Source organism: Struthio camelus, chromosome 2 (assembly GCF_040807025.1).
Source record: "Struthio camelus isolate bStrCam1 chromosome 2, bStrCam1.hap1, whole genome shotgun sequence".
NCBI lineage: Eukaryota > Metazoa > Chordata > Aves > Struthioniformes > Struthionidae > Struthio > Struthio camelus.
This window is the reverse complement of record NC_090943.1, coordinates 152,637,809-152,661,857: the sequence shown is the minus strand read 5'-3', so window position 1 is coordinate 152,661,857 and position 24,049 is coordinate 152,637,809. Positions and strand designations below refer to the sequence as shown.

The following is a 24,049-nucleotide window of genomic DNA, read 5'->3' as shown; positions in this document are numbered from 1 at the left end:
TATGTACTGATATTTTAAATTTCAGAACATAGCACTGCCTTGGTATTTCTGAGAGCTAGAATGTGCTACAGATTCAGCCAGAAGCCAAGTTACAAGTTACACCATTAAGGAGAGAGCCGGGAGGCCAGCAATTCCCACAGAAAGAGATAAATGCTGTCTTTAAAAGAAGCCTCCTGTCACGCTCTGTTTCATCTTTGTGCTGCTATACTCCATAGCAGGGTGTGAAAACCCCGCGGCGGCAGCCCTCAGGCCGCGGCCGCCCCTGGGTCACCGCCAGGCCCGGCCGTAGCGGCGCGCGCCGCCCGCCAGGGGGCAGCAGCGCCCCGAGAGCCGCGCGCCGCCCTAACGGCCGCCGCAACGGCCGCCCTAACGGCCGCCGCAACGGCCGCGCGCCCGTGGTGCCGCCGAGCGGGCCGTGAGGGCCGGCGTGACACCCCCCCCTCCCTCCTCGCCCGCCCCCGCCACGCACACGCAGTATCTTGTCATGTAGACATGCGCTTCATATACCCCACTTTTTTACCAATTTCTGTTGTGTCCCAGGGGTTGCCTGATGCCAAACTGTGCAGTTTTGCATCCGCCGCAGCAGTGGACGGGCAGGAATGTCTAAATCCTGGCCTGTGCTGAGGTACGTGCTTTGCCATCGCGCAGGGGGTCTGTTGGAAGTCGGGGATCAGAGCGAGCCCTAGTGAAACCGAACTGTGCCCGCTTGCGCACCCGGGCCCTGTGAACCTGCAGGCTGAGAAATGTGGGACTCGGGGAAAGGTAAACTGCACTCTGAGCTGAAAGCAAGGAGCAGATTAAGAGGGATTTGAAGTCAGTAAGGAACTGCAGGGGGATGTGTACAGGCTTTTGCAGTGCGTTGATGTTTGATATAATCTTTTCTCCTCCTCTCTGTTGTACAAAGGTTGCTTTTAATTACACGAATGTACTCATTTACGTTCACCTCTTGGAGAAACTTCTCGTTACTACCCCGAGATTTCATCACTGACACAGCTCTATACAATCCCAATGTTGAACAACATAAGCCACCTTTATATGGACCTCTGTACTATAGTAACACAGTGCACAGGCAAAAGAGGCTGAGCTTCTGCCTTCTGAATATGGTATGAAATCAAGCTCTGTTGTTTTGGGGGGGGGGGTCTTTTTAGGATTAGCACTGTTACGTATTTCCCTGTAGTGTTTCAGATGCACTCTCATAGCCTGTATGTGCTGTGCATATACATCTAAGTAATTAAATCATTTGATGAAACAAATAAACCTTATACGCTGTGTCAGAGGCAGGAGTGAGACTCTTTAGATAGCAGGGCTTAAAATGAAAAGCCTTAATCAGTAGAAGGGCTGTCAAGTCTTTTCGAGTAAAGGTTAAAGGCCAACAAGTCGCGGACATCCAGTAATGCCTAAAATCAAACTGTATGTGTAGTAATGTCAGACATCCAGAGGTGGCTTTCTGGTATGGTAACATGTTCTGCTGTGTTTCAGATAGCTTCCGATACTCAGCTGTATCTGTCAAAATGATCCCAATCATTTCATCTGTAGGGGCCTAAAGAGGGAAAAAGGAATTGAGATGAATCCCAAAATATTGGAGGAACTATTTCTATGAGATAAATCATATTTTCTGTACCCTCAGGAATAGTTCTGACTCACCATCTACTTTGCATAATATTGATTGGTTTAAATTTCATGTAAATTGAAGAATGTTTCTAGTAAGGATATAAGAAGAATTTCGCTCCAGTTGCTCATTTGGGAGACCCCAGCATCACTAGCAGGGTGATTAAAGAAGCTGTCCCCATGTTACCTTTACACAGCCAATGGAGAAATGTTCAACTGTTACCTCATTTTAGGAGGCCTTTCAGGCAGGCAGAGTTAAAAAGAGAGAGCTAGACTGCAGCCTGGGGCTGTTCAAGTGACTGTGGTTTCTTATATAATCAAGAGGAAACGTTAGCATTCTATAAAACTTAAGACTTGGAGCTCTATACACTTTTTCTAATGTTGTATTTAATGGCTATTTCTGTATGACAATCACTGTTTTTCCTTTCCTTGCCTTTGAGAAGAGAAACTGCTCTGTTATTTGGGGGGGTCTGTTCAGGTGGGGTCTCTACACCAATAGTTTTCTAGGATGCCATATGCAAGTGCATATGTTTGCATTGAACATCTGATACATTATTTTATCTGTATGTTGCTTATTTTTCAAGTTATGTAGGAAACGTAGAAAATGGAATTGCTGTAATCATGACTGGGCATTTCCATTTGTATGGCAAATGGCTTTCCTCTTTGTTTTGTGTATCTGTAAATTGCTTTTTTCTTTTATAATCAATTTGTGTTAAATTCTCTTCTGGATTTTGTATAGTGGAGGTACCTCTAAATGTATATTCCAAGGCATTGATGTTTCCTTAAATTTTCGTGAAGCCCTTTTTCGTACGTATGGGTATTTATTTCTTTGTAAGCTCAAAATCATACAGGAAAGTAAAAAGTATTAAATAAATATAGCAAGATTAACCAGTAGAATAATACAAGCAGATCTGAGCCCATTAGAAGTTTCAGAATGTAATTTCAGATGGAAACAATTAACCGTAAGCTCATGAAATCTGAGGTTCAACAGAGAAAACAAACAAAACCTTGCAGGCAGCCTGTCAAATGGCGGTTATGTAACAGCAATAGTTTGATGTCTGTCTGCCGAGCCTGTATTTTTTTGGTCCCTGATATGGTTAGCACCCCTTATGTAGACCAGTAGGAGATTGAGCACATGGACTCATTTTGTTGTTTGCACCTTCCTTCCCCAAATTCCTGGAATTTCTGGTTACCCAAGCAACCCCCAAAGCTTCCAAGTCCTGCCTGCCCTTTGCAGCGTGTGATAATGTCTGCATGATCTGGAGTGGTCTTAGCCCGGAAGAGTTACGATGCTTGGACCTGCAAAAAAGACAGAAAGAGAAAAAGGAGTGAAACTTGGGTACTTTAATACCAGGATTTCATAAGATTGGAACACAAGGAACATTTCAGCCATGGTTATTTTTGGAGTACAAGTTTGGAACCACTTTAACAGTGCTATCCTGCTTCTATTTATCCTATATTCCTGAACATTTTCCATTGAACTAAAGACTGTGGTGCCCGGTAACTGTAGCACTAAAAACTGTGGCACATTAAAGACCTACACAGCTGCGTGAGTTTTTGCATGAAGGTATAAATGAGCAGCTGCATCCATTTGCTCTCACCAGTTTTAGAAAATGATTGTCTTTACCTGTGAGGTGCTTATTCTTATAAAATTGTAACAGTGGTGGTATGACACAGGAAGGGCTTGGTTGCTGAAAGGTATTCCATTTTCTGGTAGGAATGCCTGTAGCTTAGGGAGAATCAGCAGGGAAGGGAAAAGAAAACAAGCACAGGAAATCACTTACCTGTTTTCTCCTCTTAGCTAAGACTGACTATACGATATAGAAAACAGTATTTTTCATGAAAATATTTAGTAAGTATGCTCTCATCCCTTTGTGTGTCAAAACTTTTTGTACAGAAATAACAAGCAACTTACGTGAAAGCAGGAAACTTGACTCTATAATGCTGGAGGGACTTTCCCATTCCTGTACTTCATCCCCTTGTGGGTCATTTCCAATTTCACCCCCACCTCCCAAAATGTCCATTTTGGAGCAGGAAGTTTGTTGGAGAAACTTGCTCAGCAGATCGTGGTTAGCCACACTCTGATCTCACAACATCACAGTCTGTTCTTTAGAAACAGTGTCTTCTAAAGCTTGCCAGAGAAGATGGGATAGTGAGAGAGAGCTTTGTGCTCCATGCACTAGAAAAGACCCAAGAATTTGTTGTGAGGCACATGACGTATGTGAGAAACAAACATTCGACTGACATCCTTAGTTTCACGCTGCTGCATGTTGATCTGCTCATGACATTGATAAAGAGAACAGTAGACACCCAGCTGCAGTTGCTGTTGCAAGGTCAGGGTGCGATGATACATGGAGCTTCTGCCAATGTAATCCTTCCAGAGCTGTTCGTCGTATTTACAAGCAACCTTCCACAGTCATTTTCAGGTTGAGAGTCTTCCTTCGTTTGAGAGAGCAAGAATTCGATTAACCTTGAAGGTATTTGAGGAAAATGAAGATTAGCTACCAGCACAGTATAAGCAGGCTGCACTGATTGCAGGAAAAGAGGGATAATGAATTGTCAGGTAGGATGAGGCCTGGAGGATACAGAAAGATGAACTGTCAGCTGTCATGGACGGCTCTACATAAGCCTGTTCTCTCTGTTATATTTAACCTGAAAAATTATAGGAAAAATGGCAGTTTTTAGCTTTTAACTCATATATGTTCTTGTAAGGTTAGTTTGCTACCTCAGACCTTACTATCCCGTAAGATAAATCTGCTAACTCAGGCTATTATTACTGTAGATACATAAAGACTTTGAAATCCTAGATGTGGGAATGGAGCGTACATGCCACTGAATAGGAAAAGTGCTTGCAATGTAGACAATTTTTTATGTGGAGGGGTTTAAATGTCCTTCCAGCAGGAAGCTGCATTTGCCTTGTGGAAAATGTAAGGGAGAAATTAGGTAGAAATGCATATTTGCTTCTAACGGACCTTTCTGGAAAACAGCCAGGGAGAAAAAAGCTAAGCTAAGAATGTTTGAAGAATAAGGTATGAACCAGGATTATGAGGGATGCATCAATTTGCGGTGCAGAACCGAGCGAGATGAACTGCTAAAAGTTTGCAGAACAACAGAGAGAAAAGGCCTGGGTAGTTTGCATGAGTTAACCACAGGAGGAGAATAGGAATGGGAAATGAAAGAGAAGCGTTCTTAAGGGAGAGTGATAACACTATAGTGTAGAATTTGGAGAAAGGAAAATTGTTACTTGGAGGGTTATGTCTGCTTCAGAAATGGCCATTGTAGCTTCTAGAATGAGGATAAAACACAGCAGGAGTCCAGAAAGATTGATTCAGCAATGGGACCAGAAAACAAACTGAGATGCTTCAGAAGAAATGTGGATATTTCTGGAGAAAAAAATTGTTTTGTGGAATAAACATAATTTATAAGTTAAATACAGTTGCAAGAGGCTCAGAAAGAAACCTGGCTTGAAGGAAAATGTGGCTGGAAAACATGAAATGCTGATGCAAGTATTATTATGAATGACCTAGTAGGTCATGAATCCTGGAAAGTAAAGTAGGAACCAGTTAGGAGGAGAAGTAACAAATGTGTATACCTATACTATTATCTTAATAATCCTGACTTCTTCATTAAAGAAACTTAAATGAAAAACCCCAATCATTATTAACGTAAAATAAACAGTATCTTGTACTGATACTACACCTGCAAGCTATTATATACCTTATAATCAAAGAAAATAGTTTGTTTCAGAGCCAAATCCCACGTAGTACTATTTATTTAGAATTGTATTAATAGTAAAGGATGCCCAATCTTCTTGCTTCTGTCTTCCTAAGGAATCATAAATCCTTTTTAATTAAGTCATTGCAATCATGCGCAATCAAGTCATTATATAAATTCTTCCTGGTAGGTAAGGATAAATCAAAGCAGCATAGCCTTTATATAGGTTTGATGCTGGCACAGAAATATTAACATGCAGGCTGTGGAACAGGTAGAGCACAGACAGACTCACAGAATCGTTTAGGTTGGAAGGGACCTCTGGAGATCATCTAGTCCAACCTCCCTGTTCAAGCAGGGTCACCTAGAGCATGTTGCCCAGGATCACATCCAGACGGGTTTTGAAGATCTCCAGGGAAGGAGACTCCACTACCTCTCTGGGCAACCTGTTCCAATGCTCTGTCACCCTCACAGTCAAGAAGTTTTTTCTCAGGTTCAGATGGAACTTCCTGTGGTTCAGTTTCTGCCTGTTGCCTCTTGTCCTGTTGCTGGGCACCACGGAGAAGAGGCTGGCCTCATCCTCTTGACACTCCCCCTTCACATACTTGTACACGTTGATGAGATCCCCTCTCAATCTTCTCTTCTCCAGGCTGAACAGGCCCAGCTCTTGCCGTCTTTCTTCATAGGAGAGGTGCTCCAGTCCCCTCATCATCTTTGTAGCCCTCCGCTGGACTCTCTCCAGGAGTGCCATGTCTCTCTTGTATTGGGGAGCCCAGAACTGGACACAGGACTCCAGGGGAGGCCTCCCCAGGGCTGAGGAGAGGGGCAGGATCACCTCCCTCCACCTGCTGGCAACACTCTGCCTCATGCACCCCAGGAGACCATTGGCCTTCTTGGCCACAAGGGCACACTGCTGGCTCATGCTTCACTTGTTGTCCACCAGCACTCCCAGGTCCTTCTTGGCAGAGCTACTTTCCAGCAGGTCAACCCCCAGCCTGTCCTGGTGCGTGGGATTATTCCTGCCTAGGTGCAGGCCCTTGCACTTGCCTTGGTGGAACTTCATGAGGTTCCTCTCCACCCACCACTCCAGCCTGTCCAGGTCCCTCTGAATGGCAGCACAGCCTTCTGGTGTGTTAGCCACTCCCTCCCAGTTTTGCATCATCAGCAAACTTGCTGAGGGTGCACTCTGCCTTCCTCCAGGTCATTGATGAATATATTGAACAAGACTGGACCCAGGACTGACCCCTGGGGGACACCACTAGCCACAGGCCTCCAACTTGACTCTGCGCCATTCACCACAGCCCTCTGAGCTCGGCCATCCAGCCAGTTCTCCATCCACCTCACTGTCCACTCATCTAGCCCACACTTCCTGAGCTTCCCTAGGAGGATGTGATGGGAGACAGTGTCCAAAGCCTTGCTCAAGTCCAGGGAGACAACATCCACTGCTCTGCCCTCATCTACCCAGCCAGTCATCCCGTCATAGAAGGCTCTCAGATTGGTCAAGCATGATTTCCCTTTGGTGAATCCATGCTGACTACTCCTGATCACCTTCTTGTCCTCCAGATGCTTAGTGATGACCTCCAGGAGGAGCTGTTCCATCACCTTTCCAGGGATGGAGGGGAGGCTGACAGGCCTGTAGTTTCCTGGCTCCTCCTTCTTACCCTTTTTGAAGACTGGCGTGACATTGGCTTTCTTCCAGGCCTCAGGCACCTCTCCTGATCTCCAGGACCTTTCAAAGATGATGGAGAGTGGCCTAGCGATAACATCCGCCAGCTCCCTCAGCACTCGTGGGGGCATCCCATCGGGGCCCATGGATTTATGGATGTCAAGTTTGGACAAAAGATCTCTAACCTGATCCTCCTCCACCAAGGGAGAGTCTTCCTTTCTCCAGCCTTCCTCTCTTGTCTCCAAGGTCTGGAGTTCCTGAGGACTGGCCTTAGCAGTGAAGACTGAAGCAAAGAAGGCATTGAGCAATCTGCCTTCTCTGTATCCTTCGTCACCAGGGCACCCGCCCCATTCAGCAGCCGGCCAACGTTTTCCCTAGTCTTCCTTTTGCTATTGATGTATTTGAAGAAGCCCTTCTTGTTGTCCTTGACATCCCTTGCCAGATTTAATTCCAACTGGGCCTTAGCCTTCCTTGTCGCATCCCTGCACACTCTGGCAACGTTCCTGTATTCCTCCCAAGTGGCCTGTCCCCTTTTCCACATTCTGTGTACTTCCTTCTTCTGTTGGAGTTTTGCCAGGAGTTCCTTGCTCATCCATGCAGGTCTCCTGCCCGCTTTGCTGGACTTCTTCCTCAGAGGGATGCACTGATCTTGAGCCTGGAGGAGGTGACGCTTGAATATTAACCAGCTTTCTTGGACCCCTCTTCCTTCTAGGGTCCTACCCCATGAGATTCCCCTAAGTATGTCCCTGAAGAGGCCAAAGTCAGCTCTCCTGAAGTCCAGCGTTGCCATCCTACTCATTGCCCTGCTCCCTCCTCGTAGGATCCTGAACTCCACCATCTCATGGTCACTGCAGCCAAGGCTGCCCCCAACCTTCACATCTCCAACCAGATCTTCTCTGCTTGTTAGTACAAGGTCTAGCAGCACACCTCTCCTCGTTGGCTTCTCCACCACCTGAGTCAAGAAATTATCATCAATGCTCTGCAGGAACCTCTTTGACTGTTTGTGCCTAGCTGTGCTGTCTTGCCAACAGATGCCAGGGTGGTTGAAGTCTCCCATGAGAACCAGGGCCTGTGATCGTGAGGCTACTTCCAGCTGTGTGTAGAAGGCCTCATCGATGACTTCCTCCTGATCAGGTGGCCTGTAGTAAACCCCCACAACAGTGTCACCCATGTTAGCCTGCCCTTTAATCCTTACCCATAGGCTCTCAACTTGCTCTTCATCCACCCCGAGGCAGAGCTCCATACATTCTAGTTACTCCCTCACATAAAGAGCAACTCCACCACCTCGCCTTCCTGGCCTGTCTTTCCTAAAAAGCACATAGCCATCCATGACAGCATCCCAGTCACGTGAACTATCCCACCATGTCTCTGTAACCGCAATGAGATCATGGCCCTGTGACCGCACACAGATCTCTAACTCTTCCTGCTTATTCCCCATGCTGCGTGCATTGGTATACAGGCATTTCAGAGAGCCAGTCAAGCACGCAGGCTTCCCAGGAGAGGTGCAAGAGGATCCTCCATAGCCATGTTGCATGCTGTCTCCCCTGGTTGTATGCACCCGCTGGAGGCCTCCTGACTCGAGCGGTGTTTTACTGACTCCCCTGCCACTATACCACTCCCCTTCCCCCATCTTGCCTAGTTTAAAGCCCTCCTTACCAGGCTGGCCAATCTGTTGGCAAAGACGCTCGTGCCCCGCTTGGTAAGGTGGATCCCATCGCTCCCCATCAGCTGTTGATCTTCAAACAGGGTCCTATGGTCATAGAAACCAAAGCCCTGTTGCCAACACCAGCGGCGCAGCCAGCTGTTAACTTGGAAAACTCGTCTACTCCTCCTCCTGTACTTTCCCCTCACAGGCAAGATGGAGGAGAAAACGACCTGGGCTCCCAGACCCTTCACCACCATTCCCAGAGCTCTGAAGTCCTGTTTGATGGTTTCCAGTTTGCCTTTTGTGTCATTAGCACCCACATGGAAGATCAGCAGAGGGTAGTAGTCCGATGCATGGACAAGCCTTGGCAGCAAACCTCTCTGGACAAGAGGTCAGGTCGGCAGATAGGTGCCTCTCTCCCCTGCAGCATGGAGTCACCCACAACAATCACTTGCCGCTTCTTCTGGGTGTTCCTGCACGGCACAGGGTCTGCCAGGCCAGTTGCCTCCCTCGGAGCCATGCCCAGCTCCTCCTCAGCTTGGAGGGCGCTAAACTTGTTCTTCACAGGCAACTCTTGAGGAGGAGCAGGAGCCTTTCTCCTTCTACGAGAGGTCACCAGCTTCGAACCCTCTTCAACAGCGTTATGATGCACCTTTACACACGGTACAGAGCCCTCTGACAACTCCACTGCAGTGAGGGCTGGGGACTCCTGGAGCTGCACAGTCTCCGAGAATACCCTGTCAATCTCCCGCTCATCCTCTCGGATGCTACGCAGCCTACTAACCTCCTCCCGTAACTCCTTTATCTGGTGACACAACTGGTCAACCACAGCACACCCTCTGCAGGAGGGCTGACTGTCAGCCCAGGCCCCACGGAGAGGCCCCAGGCACTCCCTGCAGCCTGACACCTGCGGAGCTGCATCTGCTGTCTGAGGGTCTGTCTGGGTTGAAGCCTCAGACACAGCCAATGCAGCACCTCCAGCAGCCACTGGGGAACGTGCTCTACAGCATGTCATGACCATGCCCTGGGGAAGGACACACCACTGTGCAAAATGCAGAGGTGCCTTCTTGCACCCTGCTGCACAAACTGCTGTATCTGTTCACTGCACTCTGGGAGCTGTGCTCTAGGCCTGGCTCTTATATAGGCCTCTGCCTAGCAGTGACTCACAAGGGTGCTTGACCCACCCAATCAGGAGCCACCTGAGACAAAAGCCCCAACTCCCTTTGACCAGGGCAGCCCAGAGAGCTTGTTAGCAGCAGCCCTACCTGGCTAGAACTTCCCAGGAGAAGTTCAGTCAAGGTCCCCTGCAGGAGTCCTTGCCTAGCTCTCCCTTCCTGCTAGCAGCAAGCACTGTCTGGTTCCTCGGGGGTCCCCAGAGAGCCTCCGAAACTTCCAGCAAGGCCCACAAAAGGCCCAGGCAGAGCCCAGACACTGCTGCGCAAACTGCTGCGTCTGTTCACTGCCTCTGTTGGCTGTACTCAACTTATATATATTATACACTTTGATAATACAAATTCCTTTCCCTACTCCAGTCTCAATTCTGACCAACCTAAGACTGACAAGGTAAGTTAGGCTTAAGATGCAGTTTTAAAACATTTTGCTGTAATACTGTTTAGGTTTTGAAATGCAACTATCTCTGTATGTTTTTGTCCTTAATGAAGAGCATATTATTATAGTATAATAGACTTATTAAGAAATCCATGGATTCTGAACTCAACATTATTGGAATTATTTGTTAAGCACAACTATAGATTGTTCTGTAAGTGTGATGATAAAGATATTTTGATATTTATGTAGGTCTGATGCTGTCACTGAAATATTAACGTAATAGGGCAAATTTCACAATCTGACAGAAACAGTAATTTGTTAGTGAAGTACCGTATAGTTAGTATCTGGTGTGGCTTTCAATTCATCAGTAACTGTGCAGTGAATCCTGGGTAATCCTTTCCCCCAGATATATTGCAAAAATACCCTTATTGTGTTGAAATATCAGACTGTTGTCACTGTGCATCTGTTGTAAAGAATAATCATGAAGTGGACAGGGTGAGTTAACAAGGTCAGTGAGAATACAAATGACTGTGTGGGTCTACGTGCAATAAACACTTGATATTGCACAACCTGCAGTGGTATTCAGAGCCCTGCTGCTGCTGTTTCTGCTGATGCTATTGATCAGTCCTTTGCCTTGTGTGCTTTCCAGTCCCAAAAGAAACTCTTCCTGCTCAGAGGAAGAGTCTTCCTTGCCTCATCGTAGTCTCCATTATTCCGTGTGCAACAAATACATCAAATGAGTTGATGTTAACTGCACCTAGTCAAATGGGTCTTTGGTGCAGAGGTGGCCATACTGTGGCTTGTAAGTTCCTTGTAACCTGCAAGCAGTTCAAGCACAGCTTGTGTGCCGGGAAGTATGTCATTTAACTGGCTATGAGTCTGTGCCAGCATAAGGGCTGACAAATAGCCTCTAGCTGTGGGAGGAAGTGAAATAGTACAGGCTGATGAATCCCGAGTCCCACTAGCACTAAGTGTGCGCACTGCACACACAGCCTGGCCCTGTCCACAGTGAGAAGTTGCTGTCACCTGTGAACTGCCCCCAGAATTCTTCTGTTCCTCAGTTTTTCAAGGGACCTGGTGCACGTCTCATGGACCACAGTCAAATGAAGATTTGGTATGTGGCTGAGAGAGGATGCTTGGATATTTCACATTCACATGTTCCCTAACAAGAGCTGCTTGGTCCTTCAGGCATCAAAACATGTTTTGACTATGGGTGGAATTGTCATCAATAACGTCTTGGTGAAAATGGAGTCAGTATGCTGCAAGACTTCATCACACATCAGCTTGTTGTATCACCTTATAAGAATAAGGTATACCATGTTGGTTGTTTCTGGATGAAAAATGTGTCTTCTGTTCAATAGCCAGTCCAGCTATTGTCCAGCATAATGATAGGTGCAATAGTTTTGTATACATCTAGTGTAGTAGATAGCTTGTATCTACTTGTAGTAGATAGCTTCCGGAAATGATGCTTCTTTCTTTATGCAAGAGATTGCATGTATGTCTCTAATGGCATTGTCGTTCAAGGTGCTCGTCATCTAAGTGAACTCATTAATGTCTAAAAATTGCATTTGTTGATGGATTCAGAAAGGGAAGTATGTGCTTTTCCAGAACTTTTTGATAAATAACCTTAGCGATTTGTTCAGAGCTGTTCCAAAGCAAGTGAGGCTATCAGTATAAAATGTTGCTCAGAGTAGGCTATCAGTGGGATAATTATTAGCATAAACAGTACCTGTATAATCCAAGCTGGTAAGCTGTATGCAAAAACTTAACAAATCTTGCATTTTGAAGTGAGTCTCAGGTCCCATGTTGGAGGCTTACAGGTCGTCATGCCTCCTGTCCTGAGCAGGACAAGCTGGACATGCTTTAAGATGCATCCTTTTTTTTTCACTCTGCTCGTAACAGCAAAGTGCTTGGAAAGGCTTGACAGATCTTTACTCTGCCTTGCATCTTATCATGGAGATGCTTAAAAATCAACAGCTACTCTTGGACGAGAGGGACTTTACAGGAGGCATCGGAGTCATTGCATCACAGGTTTTGGTAAGCTCATGAAAGCTATGTAAGTCTAGGTTGGACCTCATCATTTTTGTGCCTCTGTCTAGTGTTAAATGACTTGGAAGTTGCACCATTGTTTGCCAGAAAACTGCATTTTGATTTCTGAAACACTTTTTATAAAATACTGCAATGATTAAATGAGGCGAATCCAAGGAAAAGCTATGGCCTAGAGGCAGATCCTTGAGCAGGTCTTGTAATCTTCTTCTTTGTAATTTTTTTCTTTGTCTTTGTTGATCTTTTGCACTTAAAAAGCAGTTATATTATTCAAGTCGTGTAAGGCAAATCTTATATTTGAAATCCAAGAGGAAGTTGGTGCAGCCAAAGTGCAAGCCACTTTGTAGATTTCAGCAAAAGTACCATCTGGACCATATGCTTTGCTGTTTTTCACAGTTGCTATTGCATCATCAGCTATGGCTGAGAGTTCCTCCAAGGTAGCAATAGTATCTTGGAGAGATTTAATCCAATATGTCTTTGTTGACAACCATGCTGACACTAATCAGATCTTGAAAATGTGTGACCCAGTATGGGGAAGTTACGATTTCCCAGTCTTGGATATATTTCCACCTCTGCTTGTAACTGGCACCGTCATGTCCTTTGTTGTCCTGTAAACTGCCTTCAGAAAAGCCTACAATAAGTGTATGGTATTGGTACATATGAATGCAATAACACTGGTGCTGTCCCCCAGATCTTTCATCTCATACAACTTGATCTGGATTCACTGGCGAATTGTCTTTAATCCAGAATGTCAGTAGGTAAGTCTAGCCAAGGCAACAGTCTGAGGGAGGAGTGCTCTTTTCCTCTTCAAGCAGAAGCTGACTGGCCTTATTACTGCTACCAAATCAGCCAGGATGCTTTAATTTCATATAGTAAAACCAATGCCAGGTAAATGACAATCCTCAGCTGAGCACCTTCTTCAAAGAAAGTACATCCTGCATGACTTGGCAAAATCATCCTCACTAGCTAGTTTTATTCAGTGCAGCTATGTCAGATTCCCTTCAGGGTTACTTTTCATTCTGAAAGGTTATTTCATAATTTTTTCCCTCTATGTATAGAAATTCGAAATGATAATTGTAATTGGCTGCCGTAATTGCTGTTTTTTGTCCACATCAGGGAAGAATTCACCAGACACAGCCTGTGATGTGTTGTAGGAAAGCAATTTTTAATTCTTTCCGTTATTGGATGTTTGCTCAGTAGTCCTAAGTGACAATATTAAGTAATCTGCTAAGTCACAAAACAGTGCTGCAGTCTTTCTGGTGAACACCCTGTATTCTGGGCTGCGTACATGCAGCTTTATCCTCCTCCTCCACTCATCTCTTTCTACAAGATTTCTCCCCAACGTGCCACTGAAAGGATTATTATGGCATATGCAACGCTGTCATGGACCTTTCTGTGGTTCTGTACACCATTGTGCTAAGTGTCTCAGTAGCTGTGAACTTACGTAGATTTTTTCACCGTTTTCATAACTAACAATTTACATGCTAAAGTCGGACTTATTCAAAAATATGTCAGCTATGCGTTCTGACAAAGCCACACACGTAGTTTAACTGGTCAGCCAAGTCTGTTTCCCAGGGAGCTGCTGACAGGCAAAATCATGGCTACTAGAAGTCAGGTACTTGATTATGGAATGAAATGTGGAAATCAGCTTTTGTAAGCGACAAGACAAAGAAGATGAAACTGTTCTCAGTGCTGGTAACCTATTTCCTAGAAATCTTCATGATTTATTTCAGGTGATCAGGACTATTTCTTCTCTGAATTCTGATAGTGGAGTGCAGTTAAATCCTATGGTGTGAAGTCAGTATAAGTTCCTTTCTTTGAAGAATATTCATATCAAAACAAGAGGTGGGAAAGAGCTTATATCCTGCTGCCAGTCCAATATAGGAAGAGGCCTTAGAATTTAAAAGCAAAGTAGTGTATGGAATGTTTTGCTATTAAATAGGCCGTAGATGCACATCATTTACTTGCCGTTCGCATCTGTAATAGCAGACAGTTTTGTACACAATGCACAGTTACTTGTACATTTTGAAAGACTTTACAATGAGTTGTGTTTTCAGACCAGTTCTGAGTAGTGTATCAATCCTGGGAGAATACTAATCCGATGAGAATCTTTAAGAGGATTGAGCGATGCTAATGCTTAGTGAATAGAGATTCTCGGAGCTGCATGTGTGAGAAATATAAAACACAAAGTGAAATATGAAAATAATAGATACCTTACTGAACTTTGATTTCTGAATTGAAAGGTCCATTTTGTGAGATATACATAATAAAAAATCAAAATACAATTTCTGACTGGAAACCGGAAGTAAATTCTGTAGTCATTCTTCAATTTCCTCCATTTTCTACTTCTAAAATATGTATAGCTTGTATAGATATGAAGAAGCATGAAGTTAAGGCAACATCAAAGAAGCAGTTAACTCTCTCTGACTTTGCAGAGGGACTGAAACGTGACTGACGTGGAAATTTTCATGTTTTTAATACATGTTTACTTGAATGCCCAAAGAGAACATTTTAAAATGCTAAAAATGTGAAAAGCCATGCACAATTACCCTTTTCTGCATTTGCCTGTACTGGTTGAAACTGTCACTACCCCCCTGCTTTGTGTTTGGAGATTATTACCACTTTCCTCTAATTGCAGAAGCTAGCCCACTTCACTTTGCCTAAAACTATCTATCTTTTCTGTAGAAAAGACTGTTGTAAAAGTAACCTCTATCACAGGTATGTTTTCATATTTTTCAGGGAGTATGGGAGGATGACACTGTAATATCTTTGGTTAGCCTGGCTGTCTGCGACATAACTGCAAACAAAATAATATTCGTCCTGAGCAAGTAGACGTGATGTCACTGTGAAAATCTGCATCACTGATTTCCAGGATATAAGGGCATAGAGAAGATTTTCATAGAAAGGAATAGAGCGAAGTGCAGAGAGTATGTATTTCAATACAAAGCCTTCCACAGGTAGGTTTAATCAGTGATGTTATCCACTCCCAACCCCATGGATCAAAACATCAGAAAAGTGATATGAAAATATCTTTGCTTTTCTTTTTCACAGTTTATATTGAAAACAGTTTGGCTAGATCTACAGGTCTAATCTTACAGTTTACTTTGATTCCACATGCTAGTGAAAAAGTTGAACTGATCTGAACTTTGTGGGATGGCTAGCAGCTGTTATTGCAAGCTCTTTAAAAGCTTCTGTGCTCCTGGCTGTAGTTATGTAAGGGAACATCATCAGCAAAGGGAGACCACCAATTTAGTCTTAAACCTTGGCTGAGTAAATACAAAGCCTTAACCATACATAGTACCCATAAATGAGCTTTCCTTTTTGAATTTCAGTGGATGTTATTTATTTTTTAATCACAAATATTTCACTGCCAGATTTCCCAATACCATATTTTCCATTGCCAGTTACTAAAGCATCTCGCTAAGAAAGGAGAACTGAAAAGTGAAACAGGTGAGTTTATTTTCATTTTTTGGGAATGAAGTCACTGTTGATTACTGCTAAATGCAATGTGCCCCTTCCCTCCCTAAAACAGAGTAAAATAACGGTAGATTCATACAACCTGAAAAGTGTGCGTTTCTCTGTGTGTGTGTGAAAGAGAGAGAGAGAGAGAGAGAGAGAGAGAGAGACATGTTTCTGGGATGAGAAAAAGGAGGATGAAGTGGATGACAGGAAATGTAAATGAAACCAAACTATGATGCCAGTCTTATTTCCAATTGGTTTTTGTAATCTTTAGAATCCAAAAATCAGTATGTAAATGTAGGAACAGGAAAGCATTCTCTCTGAAGTCAATAGCTTATTTTCTTATACTTGAGTAAGCCACCTAATACCATACTAATAGAAGTAAAGTAATAATGTTAATATGTTACCCAAGAAGGCAAGAATGAGTGAGCAGACAATAGTGTAAAGACAGAAAGATTAGTTCTGAGACAGAGACTTGAGATCACTTTACTATTTGTTGTTAGAATCCAGACATATATTTTAGCCTTAAAAATCTGAAGATCCTTTGCCCAATAACTCAGCCTCTTCTCCCTTTCCTGGGAATGTGGAAGCTGTCATTTGGCAGCAGCTTGAGATAGAAATATATAACAAAATAGACTTCACAATTACTATTAGTTACTCCTAAACGTGAATTTAAACAAAGTAATGAAAAGTTTGTCAGAACAAAGCTTAATTATTTTCCTGGTAGATAAAAAATAAGTATTTTGTGGTTATTTTATTGATTTATGAAATATTTGCAAACCCTGACAGGTTTCAGTATTACTTTAAAACTACATCCAATTTTGTGAGAGGTTCACAAATCTGCTGCGATCACCCAGTCCAATTTACGTTTTTTCATGAGAATTAAGAGAGAGACCTCAGCTGTAAGTTTTGGCTCCAAGGTGAGGGTTCATATCCATCACCTATCAATGGCAAAAATCCTAGATTTGTGTGAATAGTTTTTCCACTGGTGAAACTTCCAGCTTGGTGAAGGTCTGTTGCTATTAGGAAAGAGTTTTACTCTGCAATTTCATGCTCATTTGAATGCAGAACTTTAATAAAAGAATCTAACAAAATCAACTGAGGATTTATTACCTTGTGACATGGCACTTGGCAGGTCTGAACAATCCAGTCAGTTTTGTTTAGCCTCAGTCCATCTCTGTGCAGGACACAAGCCACTTCTGGGTAGTGAACTATGGCTTTCAATCTTAACTCCTATCCTGTGGGCGAACTCACAGAACTCCTGTGCAGTCTCTCCTCGGTCACTGCTCTACACATAGAGATCACAGTCCCTTTGCATGTCCTCCTGAGCAGGGAGGTTGGACTAGATGGTCTCCAGAGGTCCCTTCCAACCTAAACGATTCTGTGAATTATTTTTCTGAATCTCTGAGCTCTTTGTGAACTGTCTGCAGTGGAAAGTTCTTCCACTGAATAAAAGAGGAGCAGATCACGTTCTTTGCTTACACTCCTTATCCTGAGAAGCAACATCCCTGTGTTAAAGTACAGAGCTAGTGTTGGTGTAATATAAAATACAACTTGGAAAGTCCATAGCAGGGACTGCTATCTGGTTTCTTCCCTTTATGCATTCAGCAAACAAAAGCAGAATATGTCACTGTATGTAGTAATGTAATAATGTAATAATAGAAACAAAATACCTCACGTGGCATTTTTTTTAGCTGGAAAGAAAGGTAAGGAGTTGTCACGCTGTGCATTACATTTCTACTTGCAGTGAAAGGGATGTTTTTGGTTTTATTAAGTGCAGGTGCTTAGGTTGATTTAGATTTAGCATGCAGATGGCATCAGTAAACTCTTCAGAGAACCCAGGGGAATTACTCATGTGCATAAAATATCTCAAGTATATGAATGTTTGCATGATTACAGTTAATACCATGGTATACACTAAACTTTCTCATAAACTGTATTTTCTAAAATGTCATTCATCTGTGCTTAGAGGTAAGGCTAGATCCTCCTTTTTTCCACAGTTTTCTCTTAACTTTTATTCTTAGGTACTTCTCTCTTTTTTGTTACTCTACTGTTTCTCTTTTCTGTTACTCTTCTGTTTCATTTCTGTTTCTCTACTCTGTAATTCAATTTCATTAACTGATTTCCCACATTTTCCTTTGTTGTTGCAAGTTTCCCTCTTTGAGAACTCTCTGTTTTGAGAATTCTTTTTTAATTCATGCTGTCCTTACTGTAGAGTTCCTATAGTAGAAATATTTGGTGAGCCCAAACTATGTGTATTTATGTGCTGCTTGAAACTTTGTTGACTAGTGGAAACAGGCTGCCTATTTTCATATGGACCCAAGCTTACTCAGTGTACCAATATGGTAAAAATGTGTTGTGTTCTAACAAGACGTAACTTTTAGATCTGGATGTCCATTGAAAAATTCACAGCTTCCTTTGCTTATTTGTTTTTTTTTTCCATTTTTTATATAGGTGATGATCTATTGAAATTTTCACTTAGATATTTAGATGGTCTACCTAAATCGTCCCTTGCAGTTAGGATCTGGTATATTTTCCAGCTCTGGATAATGTGTGTAATTTAGCATTTAGTTACATGCACAAGTTTATTTGCAGTTGGAAACAGTGCATTAGGAGTCTGGAGTTTGATGGAAGTGCATGGCAGTTTGATGGAAGTGCATGGCAAAAGCTACTTGCTATCTCAACACAGTTCATTATTTCCATATAATAGGTTTTGTCCTCTTGATACTGAAACAACAGACATCTCACAGTCTTGTGTGGGACAGTCTCACCCTATAATTGTGAGGCAATTGCCACGCTGTCATGTTTGGACTGGGAGGTATCTAATATTGCTCACATGTAGGACAGACGTTATCTATTATATCACAGTTTAGGAACACAAGGAGTCTCTAAAAAGATGAGAGAAAAGAAGTCTAAGAAGAACGTACCCAGAATATGATCCAACAGTTATTACAGCTGAGGCACCTTTACTTTGTAGATTACTATTTTGGAGCTGGAGAAAAGCTTTCCAGGCCTGAGATTCCTACACTGCATCAGTTACTGACAAAACCCTCCCTCTTTCTGCCTAAACCAAGACATGGTATTTACATATAGTGGTTCTCCTCTGTGCAGAAATCCCAGCTAACCATTACTGTTGTCAGGTATGTTGTCAGCTCTGCAGCTTGGGTATAGAGAATGACATGAGGCTAAAATTTTCAGGGTCTCTTCTGCCAGAAAGCTAACACTGCTGCATTCTGCACAGCTTCCTCAAGACAGGGGCTGTGCATTGGGCCAAGTGAAGTCAATGAGGCAAACAGCAGACTTTCTGGCTATTGGGAACTTCTTTAAAGGAGAAATCTCTAACCTTCTGACCATGACCTCATGTGAATTATCTCCTGTATCTTCCAAAAAGTGCTGGTCTTTTGCCATGATTTTGTCCCCAGAAGAATAGGAAGTGATTTGCCCAATGGCCAGCTGGAAGTTAATGACTTCGATTAGCTTACAAGCCACTTTTGAATCCTGTGCTTGTGCAGTGATGTACGGAGCCGTGCTGGTGACCAGCTGCCGTTTCCTTGCAACATTCTTATATACCTCTTGGTAATAAAGACTTCCGGTGAGATTTGATACAAGGTCACCACACTGTGCAATGTCAATTGCAGAAATCATGAGAAGGTAGTTTGTAAGACTGATGAAGAGTTTTGCAAAAAGGTACACAGATGAGAAGTCAGGATGATGACTGCTGACGCATCCATGATAAAAGAGGAAGGATGAGAACACAGACTAGCACATAAGCAGGGAAATAACATCTGGAGCTGTAAAGACTAGACGAGTAAAGGGCAGGTTGTGAGGCCTTTAGAATATCATGCAATGCGGTTGGTGAGCCAATACATTAGACTGGAATGACAAGCAGTGAACACAAATATTTCCCTAAGGTTGTTGGACTTAACTAAAACCAAGAATAAAATGCCCTTACTGACATCAGATTTCCACCACGTAGGGTTTTAGCATGTGGATGTATTTTTTTTGAATCTGGAAACTAAGTTTGTTCATGTAGTCAAGCCCATTCATTTTTGCTTATCAGGTTACTTAAGTACTGTATCTTATGGAGTGCATCGAAATGTGTGTTTCAATATCAGCAATAGCCAGAACTCGGCAGACATGCAGGCAATCTTCTTCTAGTGCACTGATAGATTATGAAGTTTGCATTGTTGTTACTTGTGTAATTCTCTCATTAGAAATTAGTAACAAATGATCATTTCTGTAATACAATGAAGGGCTCTAGCCTGACCTCACTGAAGGACCAAATATTATTTTAACTTTCATATTTTTGTTTAACTTTGACAGAATAGCTGAAATGAATCAGAATGAGGCAGAGTTACAGAATCACAGAATCGTTTAGGTTGGAAGGGACCTCTGGAGATCATCTAGTCCAACCTCCCTGCTCCAGCAGGCTCCTCTAGAGCATATTGCCCAGGATCACATCCAGACGGGTTTTGAAGATCTCCAGCGAAGGAGACTCCACTACCTCTCTGGGCAACCTGTTCCAGTGCTCTGTCACCCTCACAGTCAAGAAGTTTTTTCTCAGGTTCAGATGGAACTTCCTGTGGTTCAGTTTCTGCCCGTTGCCTCTTGTCCTGTTGCTGGGCACCACGGAGAAGAGGCTGGCCTCATCCTCTTGACACTCCGCCTTCAGAAACTTGTACACGTTGATGAGATCGCCTCTCAGTCTTCTCTTCTCTAGACTGAACAGGCCCAGCTCTTGCAGTCTTTCTTCATAGGAGAGGTGCTCCAGTCCCCTCATCATCTTTGTAGCCTTCCGCTGGACTCTCTCCAGGAGTGCCGTGTCTCTCTTGTATTGGGGAGCCCAGAACTGGACACAGGACTCCAGGGGAGGCCTCCCCAGGGCTGAGGAGAGGGGCAGGATCACCTCCCTCGACCTGCTGGCAACACTCTGCCTCATGCACCCCAGGAGACCATTGGCCTTCTTGGCCACAAGGGCACACTGCTGGCTCATGCTTCACTTGTTGTCCACCAGCACTCCCAGGTCCTTCTTGGCAGAGCTACTTTCCAGCAGGTCAACCCCCAGCCTGTCCTGGTGCGTGGGATTATTCCTGCCTAGGTGCAGGCCCTTGCACTTGCCTTGGTGGAACTTCAGGAGGTTCCTCTCCGCCCACCACTCCAGCCTGTCCAGGTCCCTCTGAATGGCAGCACAGCCTTCTGGTGTGTTAGCCTCTCCCCCCAGTTTCGTATCATCAGCAAACTTGCTGAGGGTGCACTCTGTGCCTTCCTCCAGGTCATTGAGGAATACATTGAACAAGACTGGACCCAGGACTGACCCCTGGGGGACACCACTAGCCACAGGCCTCCAACTTGACTCTGCGCCATTCACCACAGCCCTCTGAGCTCGGCCATCCAGCCAGTTCTCCATCCACCTCACTGTCCACTCGTCTAGCCCACACTTCCTGAGCTTCCCTAGGAGGATGTGATGGGAGACAGTTTCTTCTGGATCTTGTTCAGTACTGAGCAGGGACAGAAACAAGTATGTCAAAAAATGACTGCAAGTAGATTCTCAGATAGAGCTGAAAATCTCACATAAAAATTAAAAGATTGATTTACAAGGTAATCATTTTATCTACTTCTGATGTATAATATCTTTATCTACTTCTAAAATCATTTTATCTACATCCTATTTTGGTTGATGCATGTCTTTCAGCACTACTTCTGCAGCTAGAATATTAACAGAATTTGGCAGTGACTACAAAGGAGAAAAAAGTTTTGATAGAGAAGGATATATGCCATTTTTTCTTCTGCGTTGACATTTGTGGTGCTTCGCTAATAATAGGCCATAGGCAAACATAATGCATGCACACAGAGTCAACGGTGTACTGTGACACATAAGCTTTCAAAGCAGGATTCAAATGGGTGATATATAGGCTTTGCACTGTCCTTTGTCCAGGAATGAATATCAGAAGCTGTTTGGAGGTACCTGAGTGAACAGTTTGCACTTATTGAAATTACCTACTATTCTTTATTCGGGTTGTATTTCTGTTTACTGATAAGATTCAAAAGTACCATCACATCTAGAAACCCATATTTGTCTGCCATATTCAGGTATATTCAAGCAAAAGAAATAGGAGAGCTGAAGAAAATACTGTTTTTTTTTTTTTAGTTTCTAAAAACCTTCCCAGGAATATGTGGGGACTGCTTTAATCAAAAGAACAAATACATTCAATAGTTGTTGACAGTGGTACCAGTAATGACAGAAATGGGAGATGAGATTATACTGACATATTTTCTACCCAATATGTTAATGTCAGAGTCGTGAGTAATCAAATGGCTACATTAACTATCTAATCTGTTCCCTGTATTTGTATTGCCTGAAATGTATTTATAATGCCTCTATTGCCACAGGATCTGTGAACATTTGCTTTAGGAACTGCTCCTACACATTTTGTATGTGCAAGTAGGCCTTACTGGTATGCGTCACTGCACTGATTTCAGCAGAACTGTAGCAGAGAGGGGCAGGTTTATGCAGTACAGTGTAGCTCTGTGTGAGATGTTGAAGCTTGTCCAGGCATTGTATGTATATTATGCTTTTTACTGTTGCTGGCATACCTCACTTTGTGGCATTGCTAAGTAGCCTCAGCAGTGTGTAGTATTATCTTGACTATATATTTCTGGTATCCAACTTCTTTACTCAAAGCTAGCTTACGGCGTTCTACAAGGCGTTGCGTTATGCCATGAAGCCGCACTCACTGATTAGAGGAATCTGAGTTTGATGCAGGCAGGAGACGGAAGAAAAAGCATGGGAAATACCTGTCCAAGTCAATGCCAGGCTCTCAGTAGCAGCTTCTTCGCATGGGGCTCAATCCTGCAAGTGCGAGCTGTGCTGAAGGATCCAAGGAAATGGATATGTGAGAACTATGGACCTTCTGTTGTGGCTGTATGTCTGCATGCTTATGCAGGTGCTGCAGGCACAGTGATAGAAGTAATATGATAAAAAAGTGATAAAGTAATGTGATAAAAAGAAGAATCAGATAATTAAAATGCCAGTCCCTCGGTGACTTCATTTCCCTGGTAAGAACCCTAGGTAGATCTTTGAGGAAGCCTACCATGCCAAACATTGTGTCGTTTTTAATCTTGCCCTTGTTCTTTATGTGGTGCTCCCTTTGACGTCAGTGGAAACTTGACATATGAGAGTATAGAGGAATTGGGCTGAATTGATTTTTTTTTTTATAACAGGATTAAGTGGAAGGAGGCCTTCTGAAATGTACAGAAATCTTACTCCTCCCTTTCACGGGCAATGACAACATAAATGAATACTTTCTGCTTTATTCCTCAAGGATTCTCAACTATATGGATTTGTATATGTGTGTGTTTATGCGAGACTGTCAATATACTTGGAAAACACAATCAGAAGGTACAAAGTGATTGCCGAAAAGGGTCTGTCATGAGCAAACTAGGGATTCCTCATAAATTTCTAACGTTTCCAGTTGCTGTTCTATATCACACACACAACAGCCACTTCTAAATAACTTCTGTGTATGGTTTTGCTTTCACGTTTCCATTTCATGGTTGCTAAATCAGTTTGAATAGATGCATGTAAATGTGAGAGGACACACACTGTGTTAATCAGTAATAAGCTTTAAATATATTCTGCTTATACTTGAAGAAGTCTGAGAAATGCCCGCAGTTTTTATAAGCGGTTTCCCAGATGGTTCCTTTTGCTATTAGCAGTAGTAATCACATTGCATGAATAGACTTTTTTTCCTTTTAACAAATAAAAACAGATGACACACATTTTGCAATGCTGAATATAAATGATGGAGTCATTCTGGTGGTGTTACTCTAGATTTACAATGACCTCATGGACAACAGAATTTGGACCCATGTGGTTTATTCAGAAAATAATAAAATTAGAACAATGTTTGGATAAACTGCCTCAACAAGAAAATGGGATAAAATAATATTACATTTACGATGCCATTCCCATAAAAAAAATTGCCCAGAGCAAGAGCACACAGAAAAGCATTCATGATGATAAAGGGTTCCTGCAAAGCCACTTGTGTATGAGTTGCTTCACACGTATACAAACAGACTCACTGCAGTGCAGGGACAATGAGACTCAGCATATGACTAAATTTAGTCATTTGTGAAAGGACCGTCAAGGTCTGATCCTTCCTGTCCTGCAGGAAAACATGAGAGCGTTGAGCGTATAAAAACATTTAAAATATGTATTGCTCAATTTTATTCTCACAAGCGCATCCTTGGGGTGGTAGTTTAACCGCTCTCAACGCATGCATTTCCTGAACGCTAGAAAGTGAATATAAGCATAGCTCGAGCTGCTTCCTTCTGTGAGTGTGATTAGAAGAATACAGGAGGAAGTA

The 24,049-nt window shown here is 43.2% G+C and overlaps 1 long non-coding RNA gene across 2 annotated transcripts; it reads left to right on the top strand.

Moving 5' to 3' along the window:
* The first annotated feature begins 474 nt into the window (after positions 1-474).
* Positions 475-20,216, top strand: LOC138066078 (uncharacterized). Of its 2 annotated transcripts, none has more exons than XR_011139293.1 (4): positions 475-625; positions 14,964-15,181; positions 15,629-15,674; positions 20,007-20,216. It is a non-coding gene; the product is annotated as an uncharacterized lncRNA (long non-coding RNA). The 2 variants fall into 2 exon arrangements; XR_011139294.1 differs by having other exon boundaries at positions 15,599-15,674.
* The last annotated feature ends 3,833 nt before the right edge of the window (positions 20,217-24,049 follow it).